The 19,985-nt window shown below is 39.7% G+C and overlaps 1 pseudogene; it reads right to left on the reverse strand.

Annotated features, from left to right (window-relative positions):
- Positions 1-19,985, reverse strand: part of LOC143410770 (chromodomain-helicase-DNA-binding protein 1-like) — a 51,287-nt pseudogene that overhangs the window by 22,362 nt on the left and 8,940 nt on the right.

Below are 19,985 nucleotides of genomic sequence, written 5' to 3' on the forward strand. Positions count from 1 at the left end.
CATTTCTCTGCAGTTTCCTACAGCAGACCTTCCCACAGCTACTACCTTTTGTCAGACATTTATTACTCTCTTCATGCCTGAATCATGCTAGATACTAGGGGTTGATCTCTCTGCATCTAATCCCTCAAAAGGACCTGGGGTATATTATAATATAGGTTCAATTTTATTTCAAAGGCCTCCTACCAAAAGAGAGCTCTCTAGAATATTCTAAGCCAGCATTTGACTCCCATCTAATTTTTCCATCTTCAAGCAAACTAACTCTAGTGCTTTCACCCCTATGTCCTATGGCATAATTTTGAATTCCTAATCTTGTTCACTCATCTCTGAGTATGGAATGAGTACTGTAAGTCACTACTCAAAGGGTCTGGGATTAAGGAGGAGGTATGGAACTAATCATCACGGATTTTAAAAAAAAAGGAAGAAGAAAAAAGAACTTAAAACAAATTCTCTCTGAGGTAACTCGTGGCACACTCATCTTTAGAAGCCATGAAGAGATTAATCCATGATGTTCAGTTTCATGCTCAAAGTCATATATCCAATAAGGGATAAGATGTGAATTTCAATCCAAGTTAGATGGTTCAAAGCTCATTCTCTTTATTCTATTTTCTCTGCCTTTAAATGCCACCCTCAGTTTTAGCTAGTATGGCACCTTGCATGTAGTTAGGTACTAAGAAGGTGAGAATTAGGCCAATGAAAAAATGTGTAATTTGCAACAATGAGTGGTTAATGCTGGTCCTTTTTATTTGCATTCTCATCCACAGAGAGTGCTGGTTATAAATCATGAGACTCTAAAAAGAACACATTTTACCTGGAGGTCAGTATCAGCCAAAGGTTTCTGGGCTCCCAGAGTAAAATGGCCTCTTTCTATGTTCGTGTTGGTGAGCTGCAGTTTGGAGGCTGCTTTCCTATAAACTATTTCTTCCACGGTGTCTTGGCCAATCAGCCGGATCACTTCCACAGCCCTGTACGGGAGTCAAATGAGAGCAGTGTTATGAGTCTGCAAAGCTGGGGAAAAAAGCATGCCAGGAAGATACACCTAAAAGGAAGCAGAACCAAATGCCACACTCAGGGAACAATGAAAAGGACACTGCTCATTGGGACCTGAGCATTTGTTAGAGAAATCTGGCCTCAACTTCTTTCTGAACTTTTCCCCAAAAGAGTAAGAGGAAGGAAGATGAAGTGACCACTATTGGGCCTACATCTGTAGCCAGGATAACCCCTGGCAGGCATGTTACCTCAAGTCAAAGGGTAGCTGAACACAACTTTGTTTCCTCTTTGTGGTACTGGGAACCCAACCCAGGGGAGCTTTACCATGAAGTTATATCCTAGCCTTAAAAAAAAGTTTTGAGACAGGGTTTAGGTAAGTTGCAAGGTTGGCTTTAAACTTGATCTTCCAGCTTGAGTCTCCCATGCTGATAATGATTACAGGCATGTGCACCCACTGGCTTTAACTTCATTTTTAAACTGAATTAGGATCTATCATGAGAAACATGAACTAAATAAATTCTAAGTTTTTTCTAATCATTTTGGAATTTAACTGTGCAACAAAGTGAGTCTGAACTGATCATGTGACCACTGATCCCCCAACATGACTCTACAAGCCAGCAGCACATTGGGGTTCAAACCCAGTGGTCTCTCAACTCCAACGTGGCACTGTTGTCAGGACTACCCTGTCCACCTTTCTCCCCAATGCACAGCTGCAAGCCAACAGAGCAGAAAGGTGCCAATGTCTAACTCACTCACTTGTTCTGGCCAATTCAGTGAGCTCTGGCAGCTGCCTGCAAGTCATTTTGAGGGTTAATATCACTGTCAAAAAAAAATAACAGTATCTGCTACTGTTAAGTTCATGCCAACTCCACCTAAAAACCATACAAAAAAGGAGCATGATCAGCAACACACAAATAAGGAACTAGAAACACACAAGGGAGGACTGGGTCATCCTGAAAATCTGAAATCAGTCCAACTGACTGGCTTCATCCTTCAAACTGACATTTCTGCCCCCAAATTCAGGTTTTGACCACCCTACAGTGGTCAAAGTGCTACCTCACCTTTCATTGTGTGAACTGGGAAAATTTAATTATCAACTATAACAGAAAGAGAGGTAAGCAAAAGAAAAGAATGCTTAAGTTAATTGCGTGAAGCCATTTAATATTTGTTTGAAAACCTTGATTGGATTTTGCTTCAGTCTGTGAATAAGGACACAAGTTCTTTCAGAAAACAGCTCCAAAAATAAGAGGTCTGGGGGCTGCAGTTATAGCTCAGTGACAGAACACAAGTGATAGAACACGTGAGGCACTGGGTTCCTTCCTCATCACCACATAAAAATAAATGAAATAAAGGTATCATCTGTTATGGTTTAGATGTGGTGTCCTCCAAAAGCTCACATGTGAGACAATGCAAGAAGGTTTGGAGGAGAAATGACTGGAAAATTGCTTTAACCTAATCAGTGAATGAATGCCTAATGGGATTAACTGAGTGGTAACTGGGGCAGGTGGGTGTGGCTGGAGGAAGGGGTTCACCAGGCACATGGCTAAGGGGTATATATTTTGTATCTGGACAGTGGAGTCTCTCTCTCTGCTTTCTGATCACGATGTGAGCTGCTGCCCTCAGTCACACACTCCTGCCATGATGCTGCCTCCCCTGGAGCTCCAAGGAATGGAGTTGGCCTTCTATGGACTAAGACCTCTGAAACCATGAGCCCTCCAATAAACTTTCCTCCTCCACAGTTGGTTCTGGTCACAGAGGTGAAAAAGCTGACTAAAACAGTGCCCATCTACAACTAAAAATATATCTTAAAACAATGAGAGGTCTGCAGTGGGCAGTACGAAATGCACATGACCACACTTGCAGCTTCAACAAGGTAGGAGGACCTGACGCTAGCTATGAGAAGAGCAGATGATACCTGACTCTGACTGGAGAAAACCTGATAGTGTCTTCCTGTACTGGTTTCCACACTGATCAAAGAAGATGTCGTAAAATCAGTTCAAGACAAGAACACTCAATGCAACAACTCTCTGGTCTTTCTCCAATGGTGCAGGAAAAGGCCAAAAGAGCACTTTGGGTTCAGGAATTTTAAGAAGCAAACCAAAGGCTTCTCTTTGATTAATGTGGAAACTGTACAGAACACACTCTAGCTAGGGTCATTGGAGCTCATTGCTAAATCAAGCCTAAAAGGGCTTGTTCCAAGAACTGAACGAAGGGTTCCTTCCCACAAGGACTACTAACTCCTGTCTGGATGTAAGACAAGCCAGGCAGGAACATTCTCATTGAAGTCTTCCTATAAAATCAAAGTTGGAATAAAGAAATACTAATGATTGAATACGGAGACAGGCTAAGTTATACCCAATAATAAGACCTACACTTCTACTTTACTACTGCCAAGTACTGCTCACAGCACTTTACATGTGTTGACTCTTTTAACCCTCACAACAACCCTGTGCCCTTGCTAGCACTATTCTCATTTTGCAGATGCTGAAATGGAAACAGCTAGATTCAGGGATTTATTTGAAGTTGCACCACTAGAAGATGAAACAGTCAGGATTCCATCCCGTATTCCAGAATCTGAGGTCATTACTCCTGGGACACAGACAGGGTCTCACAGTGTTGCCCAGGCCAGCCTTGAACTCCTGGGCTCAAGCCATCCTCCTGCCTCAGCCTCCTGAGTAGCTGGGACTATAGGCATGCACTACTGTGCCAGGCTCCAGAACCTTTTTATCCACTGTATGCTAACTATCGAGGCAGTCATCTCATTTGAAAATCTATTTGTGTTCCATAAGAATTATCTTTCTCTTGAGTTAATAGTGGCTAGTGCAGCCCTTGTTCACCAAAGATGATATTTTAAGCTGCATTTAGTTGTTTGGGACATATTCCTAAGCTATCGCTGGCATCTGCCGGCAATATGTGGTAACAACCTCGTGGAAAGCTGGAAGGAAACACTGAATGAAAATGCGGCACATCTATAGCTGCAACATGACGGCACGTATGACAGTCAGTGTGTGGAAAAGGCTAATGTCCAGGATGGCTTCAGCTCCTAGATAATCTACTCTAAGGCCTCCAAGGAGATTAATTAATTTTAGATGTTTCCAACATTTGCTTTCTAAATATGAAAAATGAAATCTTAAACGCATAAATGGAATTCCTCTCCCAACACTGACCATGCCTTTGACCAGATCCTTTGAGCTTCCCCTAAGACTAATCATGAGACAACGGGACTGAATGACAGGGTGTGGTATATGACCTGGGAAGAGACTGGACCAAAGGAATCTGATTGTATCTTATTATTGGCTTTAAGAGAGAGGTAAGACACACACTGGAGAAATGATCTCCTGATACTCAAGGATCATATCTAACACTTCTTTTATAGACCCATATAGTACAAAGCACTTACTAAGTGCTTTCTACATAAGGGTGACCTTTTGTTCCATAAGGACATTAATCTCTCTTTCATCAAGGACACCATTCCTGTTTGTGTTCCTATATCTATTCCATCAGGATTACCATCAAAAAAATAAGATCATGAACTTAGATTATGAATTCAAAATTAATTTAGGGCTTTTTGATTCAGAATGTAAGAAAAATTCCAATTCCCCAAACTAATTTCAAATTATTTAATACTATATGAAAGCAACTGGCAAAACACCACAAGTGTCATTTATTTATGATTAAGTCATATGGACAATACCATAATAATCATAAATAGCTGTCAGTTTCACTCTAGTCACATTTTAAACAACAAATCTTTATTAAACTTTATAACACTCTTCCAGAGGTACTCCTGGAGGAAGGGAAACTAGAAAAGAGATTATCTTATTTTCCAAATTCATGGCTGGGAAAGAGAATAAATGAATGTGAATAAAACTTTCCCTAAAATTAAAAACAAAACAAAACAGGACATTCCCGGTCAGTGGTCTAAGTGGATTAGAATTACTTTCCAACAGGCCCAGGTTTCAGCCTCACTTCTCACGATGACAGCTTTACAGGTTGAACAGAAAAGAGCTCCACAAGAGAAGTCCAGTACTAGGCCACGTAAGTGCCTCGATTCTCTCCTTTTCAATACTCCTTGGTAAGAACCTCACCTTTCAGAGAATGAGGGGAAAACGTACCAGTGGTGGGATGCCTGTCTGCTTCCTCAACACCCCTGGGCTTACCTGCCCTGGTGCTCAGGAGAAAAATAAAGATGGGCTGCTGTCCAAAGTTCTTGATGGCCAGGTGTCTCTCTTCGCTTCTCACAGAACCTTCCACATGCTCATAGCTGTAGCCTTTACACAGAGAAGACAACAACCACACACAGGTCCTTACTCTTTGCAAGGACTCTTAGGAAATAAAATAATTGAGTCATTCCTAAGCCAATGCCTATTTGTCCTTTCCAACCCAAGCCTGCCCTACTTTCAATAAAGCCCAAGGGAAAGATCTCAACTGTTTGATAACTTGATCTTGTTTCTTATTTTATGTGGTACTGAGGATTCAAACCAGTGCCTCTCACATGCCAGGTAAGGGCTCTACCACTGAGCCACAACCCCAGTCTGAAAGATCTAAATTTAGGGAAACAATTCATCACTTCACCAAAAAAAAAATCACCATAACACACTATCCTGGGTTTTAAAAACACAGGCAGCCAAAGTCTTTGGCATTTGCAGAGTTAATATTTGGTTTTGACTCTTCCCAGGCCACCCTAAATATCCACATGCTGGCAGTTGGTGCCTGCTGAGACACAATCCTGACTTAGGCAAGCAGTAAGACAAGCACTTGGGAGCCTGCCTGATGACCCAGCACCTACTTTTCAGTGAAGCTCTAGGGCTCTCCACTTGTCACCACGCATCAGGTCAGGAAGGGAAATTGCAATCTCAAGTCATGTTTTGGCACTCGAGATTCCTCAATGTGCCAGTAGCTGAAGTGTCCAGTTACTGCAGTACTTGGGGGGCATCAAGTAGATCTGAGAGACCACTCTCAACTAAACTTTAAAACAGTTATTTCTGAGGCTGATAATCTCCCACAGGCTCAAAAATCAACCTCTGTTCAAGCTTTGTCCCATTATCCCACATCAATTTTATTATATATTAAGCAGAGTTCTCAAGTAACTGCCTACATTCCCTACTGTCGCAGAAATAATTGCTCTTACCCTCCCCCTGCTTGATTTGTGAAATCTCCATACTATCAATCTTCATTTTCTTACTAATCCTGAATAAGTACATAACTGCTGAACTGTCGAGAGACACTGCAAGTGTTTGTCACTGAAACTCGACTCACACATTTTTGAAGCCACTCAACATTTTCACATCTGCTCCATACCCATCACCTGTATCACCTGGTGAGAATGTGGGTGTTACTTCTGCCCATGCGTCTCTACCCTGCTGTCGATCCTTGCTTCACACACCACTGTCCACTCTCCTCAGCCTTTTCACCTTCTTGTCTTTAACCTTTTCCTCGGTAACCTTCCCACACCCCTTATGATTCTCAGATGATGTAGTGGCCAAGGGGAGTCACCTTTGTAGTCCATATAGTCCTGGAGAATATCCAACATCTGGGTCATCTGAGAGAAGAGTAAGATGCGATGGCCCCTGGCAAGAAGAAGAAAAGGAGAAACTGCCAACTCTAGTAGTGTTTAGGGGGAGTGACCCTCAGGCAAAATCTACCAAAGAGGACAACTTTACACATAAGGGAAATGCTAAAGTAAAAATATCAATGTCCTGTAACTTTCTCAGAAACTCTGAATACTTTATACAAGAAAACAAAGTGCCTCCACATGTAGCGGCATTCCTCAGAGCAGTCCCAGGGCACCTGTCAATTCACCAGGGAGTGTGGAAGCCCTGGCGTAACCAAGGAGCCTCTTTCTGGAATATTACACTTCACTCAATGAAAACAGAAGTTTCATTTCAATAGAAAAATAAATACACATGTGAAGAGTAAAGGCAAAGTTCAAATATGTGTGCACCCGTTCCCCAAGATCCTGAAGAGCTACAGAAGGCTATCTACTGCTATTCCCACTTGGCGGTACAAGTCATTACCATCTAGAAAAGTCGAGAAGCATGTTAGAGAAGCAATCCCCCATGGTACACAAGAAACTTACATATAGAGAGTGAAGAAAGGAAAGGAAAATTCAAAATAATGTAAAAGGAACAAAGTCAAGGTGACTGCCTTTCTTATCAGACATTGTTTTAAATTTGCCTGAACAAATAAGGACAATGCTGTTAAAACAACATTCTTTTTAAGAAACTAAACTTACCTTAAGGCTGCCAGGAGAGTAAGACCAAGAGTTGGGGAGAACATTGGCCAGACTCTAGCCCCAAATTGTTGGAAAAAGCACTGAGTTTGAAGGTGAGTACGTCAATTCTTATCTCTCTCTGCCACTTATTACCTATATGACATTGGGCATGACCTTTCGAGGTCATTAAAAACTTGGACGGAAGGTATCTATAGGTTCTTCTCCATCTCTAACACACACACTTATGGTATATACGTCAAAGGCCATAAAATACAGTAAGACGTGTAATTATAATTTTTAACAATTTTTTATATTTACGTGTTAGTCATAGTTGAACACAATACCTTTATTTTATTTTTTCAATTTCTTTAGTTGTAGATGGACACAATAACTTTGTTTTATTTATTTATATTCTTGTATGTGGTGCTGAAGATCTAATCTTCTGCCTCACCGTGAGGCGAGTGCTTAGTCACTGAGCTATTTATTTATTTTTGTGTGGTGCTGAGGATTGGACCCAGGGCCTTGCATGTGCTAGCTAGGCAAGCATTCGACCACTGAGCCACAATGCCAGCCCCAAGACATGCAATTATTTAATTTGCAAAAGACTGGGCAATTTTGAAAAATCTGAAGTTTTAGATTAGTTCAGGCCACACCTGGGGCATTCATCCTAAAGGCACAATTCTGAAATTCTTGAGTCTCTGGTCTAGACTCCCCCTTTCCTGTGGTGATGAAGATGTACATGCTGGATACCAGGCTGTCTAACACTAAACAAATGTCATCTTCTGATACCCAACTTGCATTTCTGGGAAAGAGTATTCCCCAACTACGCCTTGAGTTTAAATCAAATCCCAAAGATTAACAAGACCCAATGTTTACTCAACCTTTATTATGTGTCAGTTCAACTCAAGGAAGCAGCAGGCAATTTTAATAGAAATGCTCCAGGAGTGCTCTCTACCACTGAGCTATGTCTAAACCTACTTATTATTATTTTGAGACAGGGACTGGCTAAATTGCTGAGGCTGGCCTCACACTTGGTGATCATTTTGCCTCATCCTTCAGAGTCAACTGGGACTACAGGTGTGAGTCACCTTGCTGTCTTACTTTTAGATGGAACCAGGGCCTCCTTAGTGTGTCTGTTCCACCACACAGCTATATCTCTAGACAGCCTGATTATGTTAACTTTTTTTCATTTAATTAAGATGTTTTCTGCCAGATTTCTCTGCTCTGTTTTTCTATATAATCGACATTCTATGGAAAGACACATTAAAACTATCTTATTCTTCAAAAAAGAAATGCTCAATGTTGACTCGTCCTTGTGGATGCAACCAACATAGTTGGACTGATGAGGTGAACACACACTGATCAACAAGGTAGCAGAGTAAGGCAGGGCTTGCCAAGTCCTGGACTGGAATCCTAAATGCTGTAGGAATTCAGGAAAGAAAGGATAAAAGTGGAGGAGTAGGGTTGGATGAGATGGAATCGGGGGTGGGTGTACAGTTGCAGAGAAAGTAGGCCTTGAATTCCAGGCTTCTAAAAAAAAGGGAACTTGAATCAGTCTCAAGAATCAGTAAGTTCCTCATTATTCAGGTTTGAACCAGTCACTCCCTAGAGCAGTACATGTCAACCTATTCCAACCTGGAATGCAGGAATGCCAGCAGCTTATCCAGCAGGTGAAGTTTCCCTGCTAGCCTCAATCAGGTGGTCTCCAACTTCAAAAGGCTCTGGCTCCACACCTGGAAAGCAGAGAGCCCAATCCTAATTGTGTGCCCTGAGTCAGGGCAAAGTTCTTGAGTAGAAAACCCAATAGGTAGCCCACAGCAAGAGAGCCCAAGCTCTTTCTAATGCAGTAGGCCCTTCAGTCTCACCTATTCAAGGCATTTTGTAATTATTTGCTTAATACCACCTGCAGAGCCTGGCACATCCAAAAAGTCTAATAAATATTTATCTAAGAAACAAACTCACTCTTTAGGAAACTGAGGGAAAGGAAGATGCCAGAGATCAAGAAGATCCACAAAGGAAATTCTAAGGCTCTCACTCTAGATAAGGAATCAAGAAAGAGGCTTAGGTGTGTATAAAAGCGATTCTCAAGATACAGGCAGCAGTCAGAATATTATGGAAGATGTCCTTCAAAATCTATGTTCCTAATGCCCCTCCTCCCTTAAAAAAAAAGTTCTAATGTGCACTTGATTAAAGTTCTGTTAAACTTTTAAACAGCTCATAATGGTACTTGGCAAAGACTCCTTAAAACAAGTACAGCATGTAAGTGACATCGCGTTGTATTACATGAGTATTCACTAGGGTTACTAAATGCAATCTATCTGCGGAGTCAAACATGTTATGACCTACATGGGGGAATTAACGGGAGTATCTCGGTAAACACATTCATTCAAAGAGTTAGAGAAACCAGAATTATTTATAGTATCAGGCCTCAATGCTACAAGCAAGCAGCAAGATTTACACTGACACAATGTCTGTTCATAAACTTTGCAATATATCAGAGTCAAGATATCAAGATTTCTAGATGTTTCTGGATAGTAAGCCATGGACAGTCCAATATAAAAAGGGATTCTGTAAATTTTTGAGAAACAGGGCTGGGAATGTGGGTCACCAGCAGAACGTTTGCCTAGCATGCATGAAGCCCTGGGTCAATCCCCAGCATTTCCAAAAGAAAAAGGAAAAACACTGAGAAACAGATAAGAACACGGAGGAGAAGAGACTAATGAAGGAAGAAAAACAGCGACAACAGATATCAGGCCAAGCAAGGTCAACCTCTGAGCTGACATTAACAAGAACTTACACCAGCAGAATTAAGTAATGTGGAAAAGTCACATCCTATGCATGTGTATTATTTTAAATATAGAGTACCAACTCTTGGGAAGGACACATAATCAAGGGTCCCTAAAAAGAAAGCAAAGAGGACAGCAGAGATAGAGGATGCCCTACCAGGCAGGGGATAACAATATTTGAAACTAATAAAAATGATTATATCTTCAGTAAAAACTCTAAACACTGCAACTTTTAGGCCAATAAATATTAAATACATAATCCAGGTCTAAGATTTTCCTCTAAATTTAAGTGATTTATTATAGGATGAGGACCAAATTTTGATTATCTCAGAAATTAACAAGTGTGGTCTCATGAATGAGCAAACTTTCAGGTCAACAAGGAGAAGGTACTTCACATTTCATTGGCTTCTCAGAAACAAGGGCAGCTCCAGGCCACAATGATCTTTCTCATCTACTTTGCCAAATGATACAAGAGATCAAGAGAAGGGAATGCAATCAAGTGTATAATACTAAAAATACAACAGATGAGAGACTGAAGGCAATATGCTGTAAGAAATTGGTCTCTTCATGACTCCATGTGAACGGTAAGTTTCTAAATAGATAAATTGGGGGAGGCGTAAGGTATATCCAATGCATCTGCAACTGCAGACAGGAGTATAAGATCTTTATTTGTAAAAAAAAAAAAAAAGAGAAAAATTAAAAGCACTCAAAAGAGAGTTGAAACATCTCCAAAAATAAAATGCATTTTATTGGGGTAGGGTCTGACTCATTTGATAACAAGAGAAAGGAATAGTAATTAGCCATATTAAATACTACTTTTGTCATTGCCCTCCAAAACAGGTTTATTTAGCTCTGCAGAAGTCTGACTACAAAAGTTTTAATTTATGAGATGGACATCATTATCCGAAGTACTTGTATGAAGACACGAATGGTGTGACTCTACTTTGTGTACAACCAGAGATAGGAACAATTGTGCTCTATATGGGTAATGTGAATTGTAATGCATTCTGCTGTCATATATTACAAATTAGAACGAATAATAATAATCATAATGTTTCCATTTAGTTGGCTCTGTATAGACTAGTCTAAGTGGTTTTAAAGGGGAGTTAGAGGGGAGAAGGAATGGTGGACAGATGGGTATAGGATTTCTGAGCCAGGAAACCCGCTCTGCATTATACTATAGGGTGGAAACATGCCATCGCCTGTTGTTCCAACTCACAGGACACGCAACAGCGAGTGAATCCAGCATTACGGACTCTGGTGACACTGAGCTGCCAACGTAGGTTCATTAGTTTTAACATCTCTCTTCAGGGAGAGGCTGAGAATGGGGGAAGCTAGGCTTGTAAAGGGGCAGGGGATATATGGGAACTCTCTGTACCTTCTATTCAATTTTGTTGTAAACCTAACTTACTCTAAAAAATAAAGTCTATTAAAAAAGGAAGGGGTGTGTGTAAAAACGAAGACTATCCTTTGAGTTTACCTCTGAGAGTGTCTTATGCAGCAGAGAGCTTTGGCTTTTCAATATGTGGGCTTCATCCACAACAAGAAAACTCCAGGAGAAGCTATGAGAGAAAATACAAACTTTCAGTTTCGTGTAGCTCAAACATATTTCACAACCACATCTTACTATACAATTATGACGTGTTAGAAAGACTAACAGCCCACTCTGTTAGAAGCATACCTGGCATCGTGACCTTCCTATCTTGAAAGGTTACTACCATGTGCTTTGTTTTCCCCTCAGATGAGAAAGATCTATGCAGAAAGTAAGGAGCCAGAGACAGAAATGAAAGGATACATTTATCATATTGTACTATGTACCAGACATTGCGCTTGTGGCTTTATGTGCAATTTAATCCAAAGAATAAGACAAGTAACCATAATTGTGCCAACAAGGACACTAAAACTCTGAAAGGCTAGGTAACTAGGTCAAGATCATAAGGGCAGAGCAGATATTCAAACCCATAAGAAAAATCAAGAGACAGTGATGTCACAGCTAAAGGAGTAGGACTTTAAAATGGGAGAGTGGTGAACAGGATCACGGAGATGTCCACGATGATGTAGCCACTGGACTTGTTAATGTGGAGGTCACTGGAGGCTGCTGCCACAGCATGTTTATAGTATAATATGTCATGAGAGCAATTTCTCAAGAAGTTTCAGTCCTAGAATCATATTTTTAACAGATGCTACTGGTGGAAAGCTGTTAAAAAATCCAAAATATGGAAAAAGATTGGATGATATTCTAGATGCATTAACTTAAAATAGCAAAAAATGAAAATAAACTATCTAATAATAGGTGATAAAATGATAAATAGTAGCTGCAAAATACAATAATGAAAAAGGTATAAATATTGAATATCCTTTTAAAAATGGGAAAATCATGCAAAAGATAAAGTGGGCGTTTTAAGACTTTTAAGTTTTTAATTTTATTGGTAAACATTATGGAATCCCACTGCATTATTTTTGCACTTGTAAAACTAAGTGTGTCAAACAAAAAAGTGGGTAAGGAAGGACAATACTTGACAAATTAAAACAAACGTCTGTGTAAAGGCTGGCCTACAAAAAGGAAGCCTTCTTTCCAATACCACGACAGACACTACAGACATACAGGAAGATAATCAGAAATGATGTTGAAAACTTGTACTCCAATAAAATAGAAAACCTCAAAGGCATCGACAAATTTCTAGAGTCATATGATTTGCCTAAATTAAGTCAGGATGAAATACACAATTTAAACAGATCAATTTCAAATCATGATGGGCTGGAGATGTGGCTCAAGTGGTATCGCGCTCGCCTGGCTTGCATGTGGCCCGGGTTCGATCCTCAGCACCATATACAAACAAAGATGTTGTGTCTGCCGAGAACTGAAAAATAAATATTAAAATTCTCTCCCTCTCTCTTTAAAAAAAAAAAATTTCAAATGACGAAATAGAAGATACTATCAGAAGTCTACCAACCAAGAAAAGCCAAGGACTGGATAGATACACAGCCAAGTTCTACAAGACCTTTAAAGAAGAACTAATACCAATACTCTTAATTTATTTCAGGAAACAGAAAAAGAGGGAGCACTTCCAAACTCATTTTATGAGGCCAATATCACCCTGATTCCAAAACCAGGCAAAGACATATCAAAAAAAGAAAACTTCAGACGAGTATCTCTAATGAACAAGATACAAAAATTCTCATAAAATTCTGGCAAATGGAATACAAAAACATCAAAAAGATTGTGCACCATGATCAAGTGGGATTCATCCCAGGGATGCAAGGTTGGTTCAACATAACAGAAATCAATAAATGTAAGTCATCACATCAATAGACTTAAAGATAAGAATCATATGATCATCTCAATAGGTGCAGAAAAAGCATATGACAAAATACAGCACTCCTTCATGTTCAAAACACTAGAAAAACTAAAGATAACAGGAACATATCTCAAAATCATAAAGGCTCTCTACGCTAAGCCCCAGGCCAACATCATTCTAAATGAAGAAAAATTGAAGGCATTCCCTCTAAAAGCTGGAACAAGACAGGGATGCCCCCTTTTACCACTTCTATTTAACACAGTACATGAAACACTGGCCAGAGCAATTAGACGAAAAAAAAACAAAAGGGATACATATAGAAAAACAACTCAAATTGGCATTATTTGATGATGATACGATTCAACACCTAGAAGACCCTAAAAGTTCCACCAAAAAACTTCCAGAACTAGTAAATAAATGAATGTAGCAGGATACAAAATCAACACCCATAAGTCAAAAGCATTTCTGTATATCAGTGACAAAGCCTCTGGAAAGAAATGAGAAAAACTATCTCATTCACAATAACCTCAAAACCTGAACAACAAAAATAAAACAAAAGCAAAACAAAACAAAAACCCCAGAACACACACAAAAAAACTTGGGAATCCACTTAAGGAAAGAGGTAAAAGATCTGTATAAAGAAAATTATAGAACCCTAAAGAAAGAAATCAAAGAAAGCCTTAGAAGATGGAAAGATCTACCTCACTCTAGGATAGGCAGAATTAATATTTTATCAAAATGACCATACTACCAAAATCAGTATACAGATTTAATGCAATTCCAATCAAAATCCCAATGGCATTCCTCATAGAAACAAAAAAGCAATCATGAAATTCATCTGCTAAGATAAGAGACCCAGAATAGCTAAAGCAATCCTTAGCAGGAAGAGTGAAGCAGGGGGAATCACTATACCAGACCTTAAACTATACTACAGAGCAATAGTAACAAAAACAACATGGTATTGGCACCAAAACAGACTGGTAGACCAGAATAGAGGGCACAGAGACTAAGCCACAAAATTGCAATTATCTGATATTAGACAAAGGTGCCAAAAACACACACTGGAGAAAAGATAAACTCTTCAACAAATGGTGCTGGTAAAACTGAAAATCCACGTGCAAAATGAAATAAACCCCTATCTCTCACCGTGCACAAAACTCGAGTCAAAATGGATCAAGGACCTGGGAATAAAACCAGAGACCCTGATCTAATAGAAGAAAAAGTAGGCCCTAACTTCCTTAATAAGACTCCTTTGGTGCCAGAATTAAAATCAAGAATCAATAAATGGGGCAGATTCAAACTAAAAAGTTTCTTCTCAGCAAAAGAAACAATTTGTGAGAGTGTACATCTTGGGAGCAAATCTTTACCCCTCACATATTAGACAGAGCACTAATCCTTAGGGTATATAAAGAACTCAAAAAGCTAAACACTAAAATAAATAAATAGATAACCAACCCAATCAATAAATAGGCCAAGGAACTGAACAGACACTTCTCAGAAGATGATATACAATCAGTCAACAAATATATGAAAAAAATGTTCATCATCGCTAGCAATTAGAGACATAAAAACCATAAGTACTCTAAGATTTCATCTCACTCCAATCAGAATGGCAGCTATTATGGATACAAACAACAATAAGTGCTGGCGAGGATGTGGGGGAAAAGGGACACTGCTGGTGGGACTGCAATTGGTGTAGCCAATATGGAAAGCAGTATGGAGATTCCTTGGAAAGCTGGGAATGGAACTACCATCCGACCCAGCTATCCCACACCTCAGTCTATACTCAAAGGACTTAAAAACAGCATACTACAGGAACACAGCCACATCAATGTTTATAGCAGCACAATTCACAATAGTTAAACTGTGGAGCCAACCTAGATGCCCTTCAGTAGATGAATGGATTAAAAAATATGGGAAACATACACAATGAAATATTACTCAGCAATAAAAGAGAATAAAATCATGGCATTTGCAGATAAATGGATGGAGCTGGAGAATAATGCTAAGTGAAGTTAGCCAATCCCAAAAATCCAAATGCTGAATGTTTTCTTTGATATAAGGAGGCTGATTCTTAGTGGGGTAGGGAGGGAGAGCATTGGAGGAATAGACGAACTCCAGATAGGGCAGAGGGATGGGAGGGGAAGGGAGGGGGCATGGGGTTAGAAATGATGATAGAATGTGATGAACACTATTATCCAAAGTACACATATGAAGACATGAATGGTGTGAATATACTGTGTAAACAACCAGAGATATGAAAAAAAACATGCTCTATATATGTTATATAAATTGCAATGCATTCTGCTGTCATATATAAATAAAAAAACTAATATAAAGAAAGATTATTAACCCATAATGAATGTGTTGGTCAGCTTTCTGCTACTGTGACAAGTAGCTGAGATAATGAGTTTATAAAGAGAAAAGTTTTACTCTGGCTCACAAATTTGGAGGGTCAGTCCACCATCAGCTGGCCCCCTTGCTGTTAAGCACATCATGGCAGAAGGGCATGGCAGAGGAAGCCAGCTATCTCAAGGCTGGGACATAGAGAGCAAAGAAGAGAAGAGGCTGGATCCCTGCTACCCATTCCAAGGACACACCCTCAATGAATGACCAGAAGACATCCCATGAGGGCTCACCTTTCAAAGGTTCCACACACTTTCACCAGTTTCATGCTGGGGACCAAGACTTTAACATATGAGCCTTTGGGAGATATATAGGATCCAAACTATAGCAGTGAATCTCAGTAAGTACTAGATGTTAATAATATCATCTTCTTCCTCACTTTTACTCAACTCTTTTTTAAGCATCTATCATTTTTCCCTCTTATTTAAATCATTTAATAAATAAGTTTGCACAGTTCTTGTATCCCACAAGCAGTGTAAGAGGAATTTTTGATGGAAGGAATTAAATGTGGGAAATATGATCACAGAGGCTCACAGTATAGGCGGTGGGCAGGTTAATAAGCACACTGGCACTCTACCTACTGGTGAGTACATGCCACCCTTTGCCTTTGTTTCTGTTTGTCTGCATTTGCTACAAGACTACACACCCCTGAAAGTCAAGGTCAATGTCTTAATCTTCTCTATCCCTATGGCCTCATCTGGATCAATAAATATTCAATAAATATTTGCAGAAAAACAACAACAAAGGAAGCCTTCCTCCTTAGGCTACAGAGAAAATTGAGAGGAAGAGAGCCAGAGACAGACACTCAGCTAATGAGAGTGGAGTAGGAGAAGACTGAACTGGGGATCCAAAGAGAGGGCAGGAAGTGCAAGGAGAGCACTGGGCAGAATAAGCAGGGAATATATTTAGGATTATAAGGAGACAGGGTTCCCACGAGGTTGGACGGTGGTTATGACATAGGTGGTGAGCGTCCATAATATAGTTCCACTCAAAACAGACTAGGTCTGATTCCTTTGGAAGGACTAGACACAGATATGTATATACACAAACATCTAAAAATGCTTATTTAACGCAAAAGACTAAGTGAAGTGGATTTTGGTTCAATGAGTGAAAGTGGATGGAATCACTCATCAAAGGAAATTAAAGACTGTTTCCCAGAAACGAAAGTAGAGGGAATTCCAACACAAGAATGGAGAGTCCAACAAGGGAACTCCTGATCATCTCGATCCAAGATTTCACAAGCCTACTGCCTGTTGTCCAAAAGATTTCAATATTTCATGGTGATAACATACAACTTAAAAATGGCCTTCATAAACCTCTTGGGTGCAGATTTTATCACATTGCCTATTTTCAGAATGTAAAATATAGCAATGGAGAAATATAACATTAACAAACATACTAAAAGAAACAACTATGTTGTTGGGATTCTTGCTATGAGTCAATATTATAAATGTCCCTTTATTACTAAGGCTCTTAAATCCACCCAGAAATGCATTCAGACCAGACTGAAATATAAAAATGTGTTTCTGCTGAATAAGGTGACATTTCAGTGCTTCTACATACTTAGAGAAGCTTCTCTTAAAAACACGGTCCAGGGACTGGGGCTGTGGCTCATCAGTAGAGCACTCGCCTAGCATGTGCGAGGCCCTGGGTTTGATCCTCAACACTACATAAAACTAAATAAATAAAATAAAGGTATTGTGTCCAACTACAACTAAAAAAAAATAAACATAAAAAAAGAGGCCCAAAGCACCAAGTGCTGGGTTTGAATGTCTGCTCTGCCTTACTTGGATTCTTAATCTCTTAATATCCTTTTTTGTAAAATTCGAATAATAATCCCTGCCTACTAGGATTTTCATGAAACCAAAATGGGACAATTTACATAAAGTACCCAAGAACATTTATGTCCCAATCTTATTACCTTCTGAGACCAGCCAGATAGTACCGTGTTTCATGAATATCTTTGTACTCCTCATCCCTCTACTGTACAGACCATGGGGCAGCTCTATGATTTACTTTCCTGGTTATTACCAGTAACTCCCTTTCCATGGAGAGACTTTAAAACAAGACAAGTTGGATATTAAGAAGACAAAAAGAGCTGGGGTAAGGACTGAGTGGTAGAGCAGTTGGGAGGCCCTCAGCTTAATGCCCAGAACCATAAAATGAAATGACATGAAATAACGTGACACGACATAAAAATAATAAAGTAAAAAGAAAGAAAAAGAGGGAACACATCATATGCTCATTTAAATGTAAATTAAGTAAAAAAAAATACTGGATGGAATCATAAAATCTTGGGCCCAGTCTTCAAAATAAGAGTAAAACAGAAACTCATTTACAACAATCTGGATGAGGAAAAAGTATTTAAAATATTGGTAAGGCCCTTTAAGAACAAAACCTTCTGAGTATGAAAGATGCACACAGGGCACGATGGGGCACACCTACAATGACAACTACTTGGAAAGCTGGAGGATTGCAAATTTGAGTTCCATCCCAACGACCTGGTGAGACTATCTCAAAATAAACAATGAAAAGGGCTGGGCATGCAGCTCAGTGGTAAATGACCTGAGTTCAATCCCCAGTACCAAGACATAGTTAAATGGACAAATTACAAGTATACTTCAAACTTCTTTTCCAAATAGTCAGTTCTATAGCACTGACTGCTACCTGGTAATTGCCAGGAAAAGGCTCCTATTCTACAGTAAGATCTCAAGCAGCAGTCCTCACAGGTGTCTGTGCAGTTACAGTGTAAAGAATCCAGTGTCCAGGCTGGATGCAGTGCCCCACCTGTGATCCTGGAGACTCTGGGAGCTGAGGCGGGAGGATCACAAATTCAAGGCATTCCTTGGCAACTTAGAAAGACCCTGTCTCAAAATTTAAAAAATTAATAAATAAAAAGGACTGGAGATGTTGCTCAGTGGTAGAGTACTCCTGGGTTCAATCCCCAGTACCAAAATAAAACCAAAAAACAACAATAAAAATCTGCTAGTAATAAAAATCTCTAGTAATCTGCTAAACACCAACCATGTAGATCTAATCTCAGTTGTCACAATAGTCATCCAAAGTAAGAAAGGTAACTACCCCCAGTTTACAGATGAGGACACTGAAGTTGATGGAAATTAAGAAACCAACCCAATAACACATAGCTAATGAGTAGAGGTTAGATCACAGAATTCCCACCATGCCTGCCTATACATCAACAGGACCCAAAGACGACAGACCAGACATATCAGGAAAGAGGCCAAGTATCAAAAAGTGTAAGACAAGACAAGACTTCCACAAATTCAGCACAGTTTCTGACAGGGTACAGTATACTCACGATTTTAGGAATGGTGCATCTTTCAAGCAAATCTGAAAAATTAAGGAAGACACATTAAAAAGACTGGTATTGCTGGGCATGGTGGCCCACACCTGAATCCCAGCAGCTTCTGGAGACTCAGGCAGGAAGGCGGCAGGCGCAAAGCCAGCCTCAGCAACTTACTGAGACTCTGTCTTCAAAAATAAAAAAGGCTGAGGATTGGTTCAGTGGTTAAGTACCCTTAGGTTCAATCCTTGGTAACAAAAGAAAAAAAGTTAGAATTAAAAAAATAAAGACTGGTATTGATAAATTCTGATTATTAATAATCTAGTTTCTTATTTCTTGTTAACTCTCTTAAACCAGAGGATCTAAGCCTTTAACTTGTTTACTAAGTTAAAAACTAAGCACAATTTCTAAGTAGCACTATCACACAAACAGACAGAAGTTATGGTTAAGTAGAAGGCCTTACAGTTGCCCAGTCTTACTCAGATAAGGATTTAAAACAAGACTGAAACTAGGCATCCTGCATTCCTATCCCCCGGTTATCAGACATGATGCCTCTGTACATGAAACCCTCTGCCCTGCTGCCTGCCTCCTCCTGTTCATCAACAAAGAGGCAGCTAAAGTGCCAATTTCTGGGAAGCTTTCCCCTTAATCCACAAGTAGAGAGGGAAATATGTCTAGCTACCTTGAAGCACAGTGATTCTGCACTTCGTTTGGTCACAGTCCCTCTTTGACAATGTGATGAAGGTGGATGTCCTCCTAGAAAAATGTGTGCTCTCAAAAAAAAGTCAATATAATTCAGTGGGTTCTACAACTTCTAAGAACCCAGGTTAGGAGAAACGAATGAATACCTCACAGGTGGTCAGCAGCACATGAAAACGTGACTTCTGTTTTAGGTCTTGCTGAAGATGGGCTCTTTCCTCCTTGTCCCCTGCATATGTTACACAAGAAAGACCTGGAGCAAATCTAAATCCAAGAAAAGAAGCAGATGA

This window comes from Callospermophilus lateralis, chromosome 11, assembly GCF_048772815.1.
Source record: "Callospermophilus lateralis isolate mCalLat2 chromosome 11, mCalLat2.hap1, whole genome shotgun sequence".
Lineage (NCBI taxonomy): Eukaryota > Metazoa > Chordata > Mammalia > Rodentia > Sciuridae > Callospermophilus > Callospermophilus lateralis.